We start from the raw sequence: 12,967 nt of genomic DNA on the forward strand, positions 1-12,967 counted from the left end.
GTTTGTTTATCGCTTAAGTGTGTATAAGGGACTGAAACTCAACAGACGCACGGTCTATTACATTATTACACTCTGTTAAATCTCTACAAGTTCATTTATAAAAGACAATTCGAGGGCTTATCTTCGTATATTTGTAGGCCTTCTTCATACGATACGGGATGTTTGGCTGAGAGGCTTGAATCACTTATCTTATATTATCTTATATGATACAGACGTTACTTCAAAAAAGATGATTATGTCCTACGCGTAATGCATTTAGTCATGCATATTAACCAATGACCTAAACTCCGCCAAGTCATTGGCTTGAACCATATATCTTATCTTATTAGATACAGACGTTACTTCAAAAAAGATGATTACGTCCTACGAGTAATGCATTTAGTCATGTATAGTAACCAATGACCTAAACTCGCCAAGTCACTGGTTTGCCTGACTAGTTCAGGCAACCCATTCCATGCTCTAATAGCACTAGGGAAGAAGGAGCTTTTGTACAAATTTGTCCTAGCATATGGAACGAGGAATGTGCCTTTATCTTTGTGTCTTTCAGAGTATTTTATTAAACTGAGACTTGGGTCTAAACAAATGTTAATTTTGTGATGCAGAGGCTTTTTGTTGATTCAACTAGATTTATTTTAATTATTATTATTTTTTTTTTTGGGAAACTTTTTAATTTTTTTTTTTTTTGTATTTGAAGATTATGGTTCAGTGTCTTATGTATAATTGCTACCTAACAAGCAATGGGACTCGAATTCGAAACCTGAGTTGTGTTTCCCTAAAGGCAGCACTGAAACCCTTCTCCCATGTACCTTATCACATCATTATTAAGTTGTATTGTGACATGTGAAAAGTCGTGAAGCATGGGATACACTCTATATTTATGCGTGGGATGTTTCACGTGGGAAACAAGAATCCACAGTGGCATTGTGGGTAAGAAATCTCGTTTTTTGAGATTTGACCACATGGTCAGTAGTTGCCATGTTCTTAACTCTTTCTCTCCTAACTGACGATACCAGCGTTGATTCCACCAGAATATGGTAAATGATTACGGAGAGAAAGAGTTAAACTGTATGGCTGTATAACGTAGTTCACTCTATGAAATAAAAGTTGTGTACTAGAATTTTTGACTGGGTAGAAGTCTATTTGTGTAGCATACATATATTAAACATAAATGTTGTCCACTTGTCATTATGAGAGATACCCAATTGTATGTCTAATGCACGCCTAACGGCTTTCTGTGTCGACTCTTTTGAAGTTGTGGGTGAACGGATGCTGCGAGGTGGGGGGGGGGGGGGCGCTAGCTTGGGCATTTGACCTTTGACCACTGGGGGTGGTAATTTGCATACGGTCGAAGTGACTCTAGACCAAAAGAATGTTTTTATGGACATTCGGATGGCTAAGTTCGCTTAGTGCGTTATCGCTAGGCGGTGTTGCCGTTTCCGGGGTCACTGGTTCGGGCCTCGGTCGTCGCAGTCCCTTATTTTCGTAGCATTTAATTTTACTACTTTCTCTCTTAAAAACATGGTCTCTAGTGCTGCTATTCATGTATGTTTAATATATGTATGTATCACATTTGTTTCAGCACCTAGCTTCAACTCTATATTTGTGTAACATATTATGTATTTCTTTATGGCGGAGTTAGCCAGTTTTTTATGTGTATTCTATTTTAGGGTGAATAAAGTAAATGTCTGCTACGTGAAGACTTAATTGATTACCATTAATGTCTGTCGTGCTGTGCTAACTGAAGTAGACCTACGAGATAAAAAGTAGCCCAGCAGCTCAAGTGAAACAAGGCATCTATAATTACTTTATTATGCACAATCAAATGTCACTCAATAAGAAATGACATACCTCTAGGGCTCTCCCCCCCCCCCTGGTTCACAAAAGAAATAGCCTTAGCCCTACATTTAATCTTTTACTGGATTTAATGTCATTGTAAGTCCAACTGTCCTTGCCCATATACTAGTCCGTTAGAACGGAATTATCGCGATGAGACCTAGCCTACCAAGACACAATTTTGTGCATCAAAGTTGAATTTAATAATATCAAAGTCGAAATAATCGTCTGCTGACCTGCTGCGTTGTATCGCGATTCAAAAAAGTGCAGTGAGATCGTCAAATGGTTATTGTCGTTGTGCTAGCATCTAGAACTATCTACCTACACATCATTTAGATCATTTATATTCTTTTGTTCTTGACAGTCTTTGGAAAGAAATTTGGTAGCTTTAACAAATTTATAGTCGAGGATAGGTGCGGACAGAGTGTCAAAATCGGCACGGGAATTTCTATAAAATCCGGCCCGTAAATTGTATATCATATGATGGACATTCAATCTTATGCCTAGCTGTCCTCAAAGTTATTATGTTAAGTAGTTGTTTTTTTTTTCAGTCAGTAGTACTGGAGAAGAGGTTATAGTTACTCATCTATCTATCTATCTATCTATCTATCTATCTATCTATCTATCTATCTATCTATCTATCTATCTATCTATCTGTCTATCTGACTGTCTGTTTACCTATCTATCTATCTATCTATCTATCTATCTATCTATCTATCTATCTATCTATCTATCTATCTATCTATGTATCTATCTATCTATCTATCTATCTATCTATCTATCTATCTATCTATCTATCTATCTGTCTGTCTATCTGTCTGTCTGTTTACCTATCTATCTATCTATCTATCTATCTATCTATCTATCTATCTATCTATCTATCTATCTATCTATCTATCTATCTATCTATCTATCTATCTATCTGTCTGTCTATCTGTCTGTCTGTTTACCTATCTATCTATCTATCTATCTATCTATCTATCTATCTATCTATCTATCTATCTATCTATCTATCAGTCTGTCTGTCTGTTTACCTATCTATCTATCAATCAATCTATCAATCTATCTATCTATCTATCTATCTATCTATCTATCTATCTATCTATCTATCTATCTATCTATCTATCTGTCTGTCTGTCTGTCTGTCTGTCTGTTTACCTATCTATCTATCTATCTATCTATCTATCTATCTATCTATCTATCTATCTATCTGTTTATCTCAGGGCCGAATTTAAGTATGTGGGCAAGATTTTTTTGAGTCCACTACGCTTTTTTTTTATCTTAAATCCACATTTGAATGAATATACTTGTATCTAAAAACATGCTATATTTTAGAAGAAAGAAATAAAGTATTTGTACATATAATGTCATTTTCTTTTTTTTTACTTAAATTTAATGTGCATATTTTAGTTTTAAAAAAAGTGTACACGTTTGGTTTTGTGGAAGATTAGGCAATTCGGAGCTGTACCGCGGTATTGACATATTCCGAGCATGCTACAATTACAAGCGGACACTTCTAAATCACGTGACATTGTGGCCACCCGACGTAAGATTTAAAGTGTTCGCGTTAATAAATGAGAAAAAAAAATATTTAAAAGTATCAGACCAGTCGAAAATTTGGATATATTTTTTTTTTCTTTATGGACGTCGCTTTCTTGTGGGTCCACTGGGGCTGTAGCCTCGCCTGTCATCGCTTAAATCCGGCCCTAATTTATCTATCTATTTATCCAATCAATCAAATCTATCTATATCATCTTTTTATTCATGCATTCATTGATACATTTGTTACCATTTTATCATCCTTCTCTATGACACCAACTGTCATTCATCTACATCAGTTCATCCCTACATTCACCTATCATCCATTCACATCTCTAACCAACTCATCTATCATCTGTCCATTAATTCATCTTTTTTTCCCCCTCACATTTCCTTCTTTCTCTAAACGTCTAAATCAGTTAACAGGTGTATAAATATATCTGACACTGTTTCCAGTATCGATTACTTAACCGGCTACCAATTACTTGTTTCGCGCTGTCAACATCAACGCAGTCCAAGTATCGGTCACAGTATCGCGCTTAAATCTGTCAAGACCTGGTCCGCTAGTGCGATTCTGGTTGTTTGTCAAATCAACTGATTAGATGGGCATGTTGCTTCTCTTGGATCAGGGGCAGATTACTCTAGGCAACAACAACTCGCACCAAAAAAAAAAAAACACAACATCCTCGCACCCATAAAGCGGTTACCATGGACACATGGTTAGCGCGTCACGCGTCGCCAGAGCAACAGGAGAATATAACTCTTTGTTTTTCTCGATAATCGGTGTGGTATCTTAGAGGGCTGTCCAGGAGTGGCTCTGCTTGTGTTGGACTCGGTTATGATAAATTGGTCATCCCAATAATATTATCTGTCTTGGGTCCCATGGGAGGGATGAAATGATTAAAAAATAGTTTATTTTGTAAAACTGGGTTTCATTTTTATTTTTTATTTCTACATTGATGTAGCGTTTATATCAGAGTCTAATATTCTGAACTAGAGAGTATTTTTGTTATAGTTTTTAAAAAAAGTAAAGTAAAGTTTCCATTTCACACCTTGCGATCTATAGGGCAGATGATTTTAAGGTCATCTGTTTCTTTGGCCAACAGTTAACGAGCTGGGTGTCAAGTGGCCAGCACAAAGACCAGCCGTCTTTACTATTCCCCAACGAAAGTCAGTCATCCATTAGAGTTCGTTGTACTCAGGGGCGACCTAAAAGTAACGAAATTAAAAATCCTGGTCTTCATCAAGAATCGAACCCAGAACTCAAGGTTCGGAAGGGAAGCGCTTAACCACTCAACCACCGCGCTACCATTTTTTGTTATAGGTCCCATAAAATTGTTGGTCATTCTTAGTCGTAAACTTAACTACTGATGATGCAGTGCATTCAGTCTTTATGGCGAAACATGGTCACTCAAGCAAGAAAAGTTATAAAATGCTCAACTTAGTGTTCTAGTATCCTTCCTCCCCCCCCCCCATTTCAAACACACTTAGCCTTATTCATTTGAGTCATTGGGCGTGGTGGCAGAACGGTTAAGCGCTTGGCTTTCAAACCGATAGGCCCTCGATTCCAATCTCGGTGAAGACTTAGATATGAAACTTCGGGATTTTTAGGAGAACGCCCTGAGTCCACCCAACACTAACGGGTACCTGACTTTAGGTGAGGGAGGGAGAGGGTGTTGCTCGTTGTGCTGGCCATATGACATCCGTCGGCCTTAAAAGCAAATATTTTTTACATCCTTTGCCCTACAGATCGCAAGATTTGATAGGAACTTTACGACTGGACGATACGTCCCTACAAATCTTTAGGTCACATTTTCAATGTATTGTTACGATCTTCTTAATCAGGCCTTCTGCAAACACTACTTGACAACACAACACAGCACATCTAACACTAGAACTTGATAACAAGAGCTTCAAGTAACAAAGTGGCGGTTTAAAACATCAAATTCAAATGCTTTCTTGTACTTAACAGAACTGCCTAACAAAACATTACTAGTGTCTCTAGCTCGTACAGCTACATTCTCGAGGACTCAAGGGTACCACAAGTCCTTACTGCCTTGCTGTCCTGGACTCAACTCTCCTTTCTTACACACTGTCTCTCGACCATGAAGGCTCTTGATCACATGACCACAACACAGGTCATACTTGCGAGAACTATCTGTACTGTCCCTTGTCTATCGACAGCCGTTGACCCGTTGACCTGTGTGATTGGCCTGAGTCATGTGTATCAGTAGGCCGCAAACACATTAACCCTTTCAGTCCGCCACTGGAGTTACAACAGTATGAAAGACTCGCACAGTTTTAACGTCATCCCACCACTTCATATCGGAAAATATAACTTATCTTATTTTTAACTTATCTTATTTTAACTTATCTTATTTTTACGTATCTTATTTTTTAACTTATCTTATTTGTACTTATCTTATTTTTTTACTTATCTTATTTTTTTTACTTATCTTATTTTTTTACTTATATTATTTTTTTACTTTTCTTATTTTTATCACCTCCAATGGCGAGACACGGTATTAAGGAATATGTGTTCTTCGTATTGATATGTTTGTAAACATTCAATTTAAAAAAAAAAATGATGGGTTGCCTGAATCAGCCAGGAAATCCAACGACTTGACTGAGTCTGACTAGATTGACCTAGGGACATGCTTAGGGCGTTATCATCATCTTGTTTTTTTTTTTAAGTAACGTCAATATTTTATAAGATAAGAAATATGTAAAACATTTTACAAACAAACAAACAGATAACGGCTTCCTGGAATGCGTTTGGGACTGTTGTCACAAAGGTCTCGAGTTTAAATCCAGCCCAGTGTCTCCTGCCGTACTGAATGATGTTTTTTGGAATAGGATCTGACAGACTTCGTTATAAAGAAAAGTCCGAAACTTAAACAACAAAAACAAATGATTTTCAAAAGCTTATAACTCTCTAATTTTAATTAAATAATGTATTGTTACGTATTTCTGATTTTCTGGCTAAATGTACTAGGCACACAAATAAAAGAAACACTGCAAAGAACTTGACGACTAAACTTTCAGCTTTATATAACTTTATTGAATTATAACTATAACAATTCGTCACTGTAACATGTAGCGTATACGTCTTACATCGACTGTATCGACTGTAACGGCTCAAGTCCACTCTCTTCTACTGTCTCGCACAGTAGACCACAGTATTGACGACTGTACTGACTCTTTTCACATGAACTCTCTGGTTTATAAAGAGTCCCTAATCGCTTGTCTATTGTTGCAAAAACACTGCTAGTATCCTCTGGAACAACATGGGAGGAAACATCACATCCTGTCGTTGTTTATACATGTCGATTCCAGAGGATACCTGCTGCAGTGTCATCTCGCCGAGGTCACACGTAGTGACCTCTAACTGTCACTGTTCATTTGTCACAATGCCCCCCTTCGTAAATCTGTTCGTCCTCTGGAACAACACGTGAGGCACGTCCCATCCTGTCTTTGTTTACATGCATAGATTCCAGATAACACTCGGTGCTGTGTCATCTCGCCGGGGTCACACATAGTGACCTCTACCTGTCACTGTTCATTCGTAACACTATAAAATAGGTGCCATTCACTTTAATTTTTGGAACTCTGTACAATGCTGACCAACAAACAGGCAGATAATACAAAAAGAAACAAAAATGGCGGCGGTCTTTAAGGGGCCACCGAATACAGATGGTTTAGATAGCATGAGAATAAAAGTAGTGATAAAGTGTGCTAATGTTTTGATAATAAATGATTTAAACTGTATTCCATACTAATTTTAAACACATAGTTTTTTTTATCTTGATGCAAATGAAACTCCGTACAGTTCCTAAGCACTCAGATCATTCTGCTAGTCACAGCCATCTCTCAGTCTTGTGATGGCCGCTGTAACATGGCCTGGCGGTGAGCTACCATGGCGATAGAGTAGCACTGGTAGCAACATCAAACACTCTGCTGTTTGTTTGTTTTTAGTTTGTTTTGTTATGCTTTACGCCTGCCGCCACACCAGCAGGGCACCACTCGTAAACAGCCATGGACTTTTAATTTACATTCTTTTTCTCGGTGACATGTTTAACCATTCTCGAGGCCATTTCTTTCCGTGTTTGGGAACTCTGGGATTGATTCAATCATCTTCGTGGCACACTTGATTTCGCTGAGTACGGTTAGTAGTTTTAGAATAAAAGCGAAAAGGTTTATCGATTACTTTTTTCTTCTGATGATTACATTAATGTCGTCTGCTGTAATGTTAGAAAGTTTGTTTTGGGCGACGTGAAACTTTGTCAGCATAACAGGGTCTGTGGGCCGTCTGTGGCCCTTTATTTTTATCAAATTGATTTCTCAGTATTTGTAAGTATTCTTGAAGTAATATTATAAGATAATTATATATCAGATCACAGTTTTATAATTATAGGGAGACGAGGGTTAATTAATTCTAATGAATGAATATATAATATATCCGACCAAGTAAGCATTAATACAATTAGTAAATATATGATTTAAGGTATTAGTAGTTTTGATATTTCGTAATATTGATAATTTTGATAATTGACAGTTATAGTTAATTTGATTATTGGTAATACTGATATGGTTGTATTGATAATTTTGATAATTAATAATATTGACAATTTAGGTAGATATTAATACTTTTTATAATCTGTGAAATTAATAACATAATTTTGATAATTTGTGATGTTTTGATCTTTTGGACATTTTGACATTCTTAACATTTTTATTTGGTGATTGGTTGAAAGATATATATTTAGCCCAATCTAATTGAACTGAACATCGTGAGTTCGATACAACTGTATAATCGAAAATTGATTTTGCCAAATAAGCTTTTAGTGTTTGGTCGATACTGAAGCGAATGCATATAGCGAATAACGAAATTATTCTACTGTAATTTAAAATGTAGAGATGTTTTGGGAAAAATTTTGTATCACTATTTGTGAAATTATTTTGGAATTTTTTAGTCTCTTCGCATTTCTTTCGTTTTTGTAAAGAAAAAAAAAAAGTAAAGTTCTCCCTTTCAGACTATGCGGTCAGATGATGTAAAGGTCATTTGTTTCTGTAGCCCACGGTTAACGAGGGTGTCATGTGGCCAGCACAACGACAAACCGCCTTTACTTTTCCCAAAACTAATGTCAGGTACCCATTTGAGCTGGGTGGACTCAGAGGCGCCCTAAGAATCCTGAAATTAAAAATCCCAGTCTTCACTTGGATTCGATCTCTGTACCCCGATTTGGAAGCCAAATAGTTGACCAGCCACCGCGCCTCCTATCTGTAGCTTTTTTTTTTCTTCCCAATTTTCTCTTAACTATTGACTCTCTGTTTTTTGCCAAGATTAGTCTTTCCATCGTATGTTTGTCGGTGTGTGTGTGTGTGTCTGCCTCTGCCTCTTTTCCCTGGTACTGTACTCTGCAGAAACGTGGTCAGAAGCTAATCATGGGGACCATATCGCCAGTGTGATTCTGTTTTAGATTTGCAAAGCCTTTATGCCCAGGATTAATATTCTACCTTACATAATCTATAATTCTATAATCTAAACCTATAATCCTAGACTTGTATTTAAATATTAAACTAAAAAGAATTTAATTTTTAATGTAAAAAAACAACAACATAATACATGAATTTCTTCACAGAATCTTGAGGGGGAGGCGTGGTGGCCGAGTTATAAAGCGCTGGGCTTCCGAACCGAAAGGGTCTCACTCTCAGGTTCGAATCCCGTGAAGAATGGAATTTGAAGTTTCGTAATTTTCAGATCTCCTCTGAGTTTTGGAAAAGTAAAGGCGGTTGGTTGTTGCGCTGACCACATTGTACCCTGGTTAACCATGGGCGACAGAAATAGATGACCTTTACAGCATCTGTCCTGTAGAACGCCAGGTCTGTAGGGGTACTTTTACTTCCTTACTGAAGCATCTCGACTACGCATGCGCTGGTAACTGAGACTTGGGTCTAAACAAATGTTAATTTTGTGATGCAGAGGCTTTTTTATTTAATTCAACTAGATTTATTTTAATTATTTTTTTAATTTTTTGGGGGGGTAAACTTTTTAATTTTTTTTTTTTTTAATTTTTTTTTAAATTTTTTTTTTTGTCTTTTTACAAAGGGAAGTAATATTTATTTTCTTGAGCAGAAATGAAGAAAAAATTAAATACACCAAACAATGAATTTTTTTTTAAATTGTAAATGTAATCTATCAATAGAGTAACATGAATAAAATCAGATCACATATATATGCATGTACAATCTTGTTATATATCAAAATCCTGACTACACCAGTTCCAACTTCTGCTAGCTGGATGAATGCCCTTTAATTGATAAATGCTTCTCGACTATTGAGTAATTCCAATACATCCCACAATTCCCTGGAGGCGTAGAGGGTTTCCAATTTCCTGTTATTGTATTTTTTTCCCCTGCATTTTTCTTGCACGATTTTAACTTCTCGCCACAAAATGTTACAGATTCTGTGAAAGAAATGATTTATGGAAATCTCCAATGATTGATTGTCATTTATCCAGAATAAACCTAATAATATTTGATAATACAGCCCTGCACTGTCTGCTGTTTATTAAAAAAATATGGGGAAATCCTCGAATAATAATATATTGTTGTAATATATAGTATTAAGTATCATTATTGTCTTCGGATTCGAAGATAAGCCTTATTAATATATATTCATATGTTTCAAATTAATTCTTGGTCACAAAAACTGTCTTAAGGTTTTCAATAACGATATAATACAGGAAAGAAAGAAGCTATATATCTATAAATAGAGATCTCATGTCAATTGTTTTCTGAGATAATAAATGTAAATCTAAGATAGGTAGACTGTTGATCGGAGGTAACACTGTACATTGTTTGTAAATCTCTTGGCCAGTCTTGCATATTTGTTCTTTGGACATTGGTCAGTACCGGCATTAGCCTGTAGAACTGATGCCTTGTGACCAACTGACTATTCTTCCATCACACCTTATTCTAATTATTCTTATCTTATCTCTCAAATAATTTCCACTACTCCCACCACATCTTATTCTAATGATTCTTATCTTATCTCTCCAAATGATTTTCACTACTTCCACCACACCTTATTCTAATCATTCTTATCTTATCTCCTAAAGGATTTCCACTTCTTCCACCACACCTTGGCCTTTGACAATAATGAATGCGGTATGCGCAGCATAATATTGATATCCCCTACAATCCTTATTTTCAGCTTCACCCACCCCCTTGATCTGTTGGACCGTTTTGACTCCAAGCAAGATCTGTTGATCGTCTTTCTTCATTCCCTTCTGTCGTTTGCCTCGGATAGACCTCGTTCATTTTTTTTTTATGTTGTTTTCCCATCTTTTTCTCTGTCTTCCTCTTCTTCTTTTTCCTGGTACTGTTCCCTGAAGGAAGGTCTTTGCGAGCCCCGAAGACCTTGTAATATGGCCCTAGAGTTTAAGTTTGCGTTTTCTTTTTTACTATAGTTAGCAGGTCATCATGGGGTCAAATCGCTGTAGTAACTTGTCTCTAATCTCTTGGTTTGTGATGCGGTCTTTGAACGTGATACCAAGGGTCCTTCTGTAGCATCTCAATTCCATTGCTAGGATCCTCCTCTCTAGCTCTGCAGCCAGCGTCCAAGACTCGCAAGCATGTAAGAATGTGGTCATAACCAGGGAGCGCATCTTACTAATTTTGGTTTCGAGGGTGTTGCCCTTGTTTTTCCATACTATTTTGAGTTTGGCAATGCCACTGCAATGCCCTATATATAAAAAAAAAAGCATTTTAACTGAAAACACGCCCAGCTGTACAATATATCTCGCATATAGCTTCTTATAACGTATAATTGGATTTCTCCATAAGAATGAAGACGCGAGGGAAGCACTCTAAAAGTTATAAGAACATATAAAGAATATCAATTAACATTGTAAATAAACATATTTTTTTATATATGTAATGAAGTTCCTCAAATCAAAGTCTTAAGAGCACCACTACACAATGGCTGAGAAAAAAAATTAATTGGGGATGAAATGACCGGGAATGAATTTACCGGGAATGAATATACCGCAGATGATATGACCGGACACCGGGCTAACTAGCGCCCCACATCGACGACCTGATCAGTTATCCCCACCCCGCACTCGAAGTTCCGAACTAAAGACAATGCCTTTTTTTATATATATAAAGGTTTTTATGCCAGAAAAAAAAAACAATAAAAAATATTACTGATAAAAATCTAAAGGAATTTTTTTGTTCAGCTCTGAAATATTAAATGCCAGTCTTTCTGACACTCTACTCCTGCCAACTTGCTGATTTTTTTAATTTTATTTAGTCGATTTTTTGGCATGACGGTTGAATTTTTACAGCGTTTCGAATTGCGTTATTTGAAGCCGTGGGTTAGACTATCAGGACGCCAACTTGTCAGCTTTGTTTATTTGTTTTATTTGTTTCTGTGTTACTTTGTTTAGCTTCGAGAACAATGTGTTTGTTGTCCAGAGCTTGAAATGTAATCTTTTTTTTTTTTCACGCGGCTTAGGGTTAGCTGTCGTTGGATGATTGATTGACGTGACCTGGTTCCATGAGCCAATCAGACTTTATGTGTATACATTGATATGCGTAACTCTATGTAGACGAGGTGAACTCATTTGTGTGTTGAAACACGACTCGTGTGAGAACAAATAGAAAATGTTGTATGCTATCGAGATGATGATATAGAACTATTTTTTGAAGTAACGTCTTTAACATATGAGATAAGATATAAAAGATAAGATAAGATAAGCCTGGTATGTTAGTTTGCTTTTGTATGTGAGATTGCATCACAAACGAAGAGATTAGAGACAGGATTAGTACAGCGATTGGACCCCACGATGACCTGCTAATTACTATATTAAAAAAAAACGCAAACTAAAGCTATATGGCATTATCACAAGGTCCCCAGGGCTCTCAAAGGCCTTCCTTGTTTTACATGTTTAGGATGTTCCTACAGAGTTGAAGACAATTTACTTCCTAGTCCAAACCTCCCGCAGGACGACGGGGGATGGGCGTGGGCAGGGTTTAAATCCGGGACCACCGATAAGTCCGAACGACAGTCCAGCGCGCAAACCGTACTACCAGGCAGCCATCCTTCAGTAACAGCACATCAACAACACTTCAACAGCTTATCAACAACTCATGAACAATACATCATCAAAAATCAACAGATCATCAGCTAAAAATCATCACACTTGTCTGTTTCCTAAACTTTCTAAATGTGCCGAGTGTTTGAACTTTGAACCAGTCGTCTTAATTTATTAGCGTAATATCTTTTTCTACACTACAGGTTAAGCTATAAAATCCCATTTCATCCACAACTTTGTGAATTTCATCCACATCACCCCATAAGGCGCCACCTATGTATTTACATTCCCTTCTCTACAGCCAATGCACCGACTCTGAAACATCGAGTGACGTGGACGGAAGCCTGTTCCAGACGACAGTCCGCAGGAAGTCTCCTGTGATTAATTTAAACAGAATCGTCTTGCTAGCGTCATCTCCGAATGTCTGCTATTGAGTTCGCGGTTCTTTGTGTGTGTTGGTCGACTAAGCTTTAAGGGGGAGGGGGGTGGGGAGG

General features: G+C 37.0%; 1 protein-coding gene across 10 annotated transcripts in view; it reads left to right on the forward strand.

Moving 5' to 3' along the window:
- Positions 1–7,259: 7,259 nt before the first annotated feature.
- The window catches only part of LOC106073592 (high affinity cGMP-specific 3',5'-cyclic phosphodiesterase 9A-like), a 149,872-nt gene continuing 144,164 nt past the window's right edge, over positions 7,260–12,967 (forward strand). For 5 of the 10 annotated variants that reach the window (XM_056009786.1, XM_056009792.1, XM_056009796.1 and 2 more), the window contains exon 1: positions 7,261–7,537. The gene's annotated coding sequence lies outside the window, so the exon portion shown is untranslated. The other 5 variants (XM_056009794.1, XM_056009795.1, XM_056009797.1 and 2 more) reach the window with 3 other exon arrangements.

This window comes from Biomphalaria glabrata, chromosome 14 (genome assembly GCF_947242115.1).
Source record: "Biomphalaria glabrata chromosome 14, xgBioGlab47.1, whole genome shotgun sequence".
Taxonomy (NCBI): Eukaryota; Metazoa; Mollusca; class Gastropoda; family Planorbidae; genus Biomphalaria; species Biomphalaria glabrata.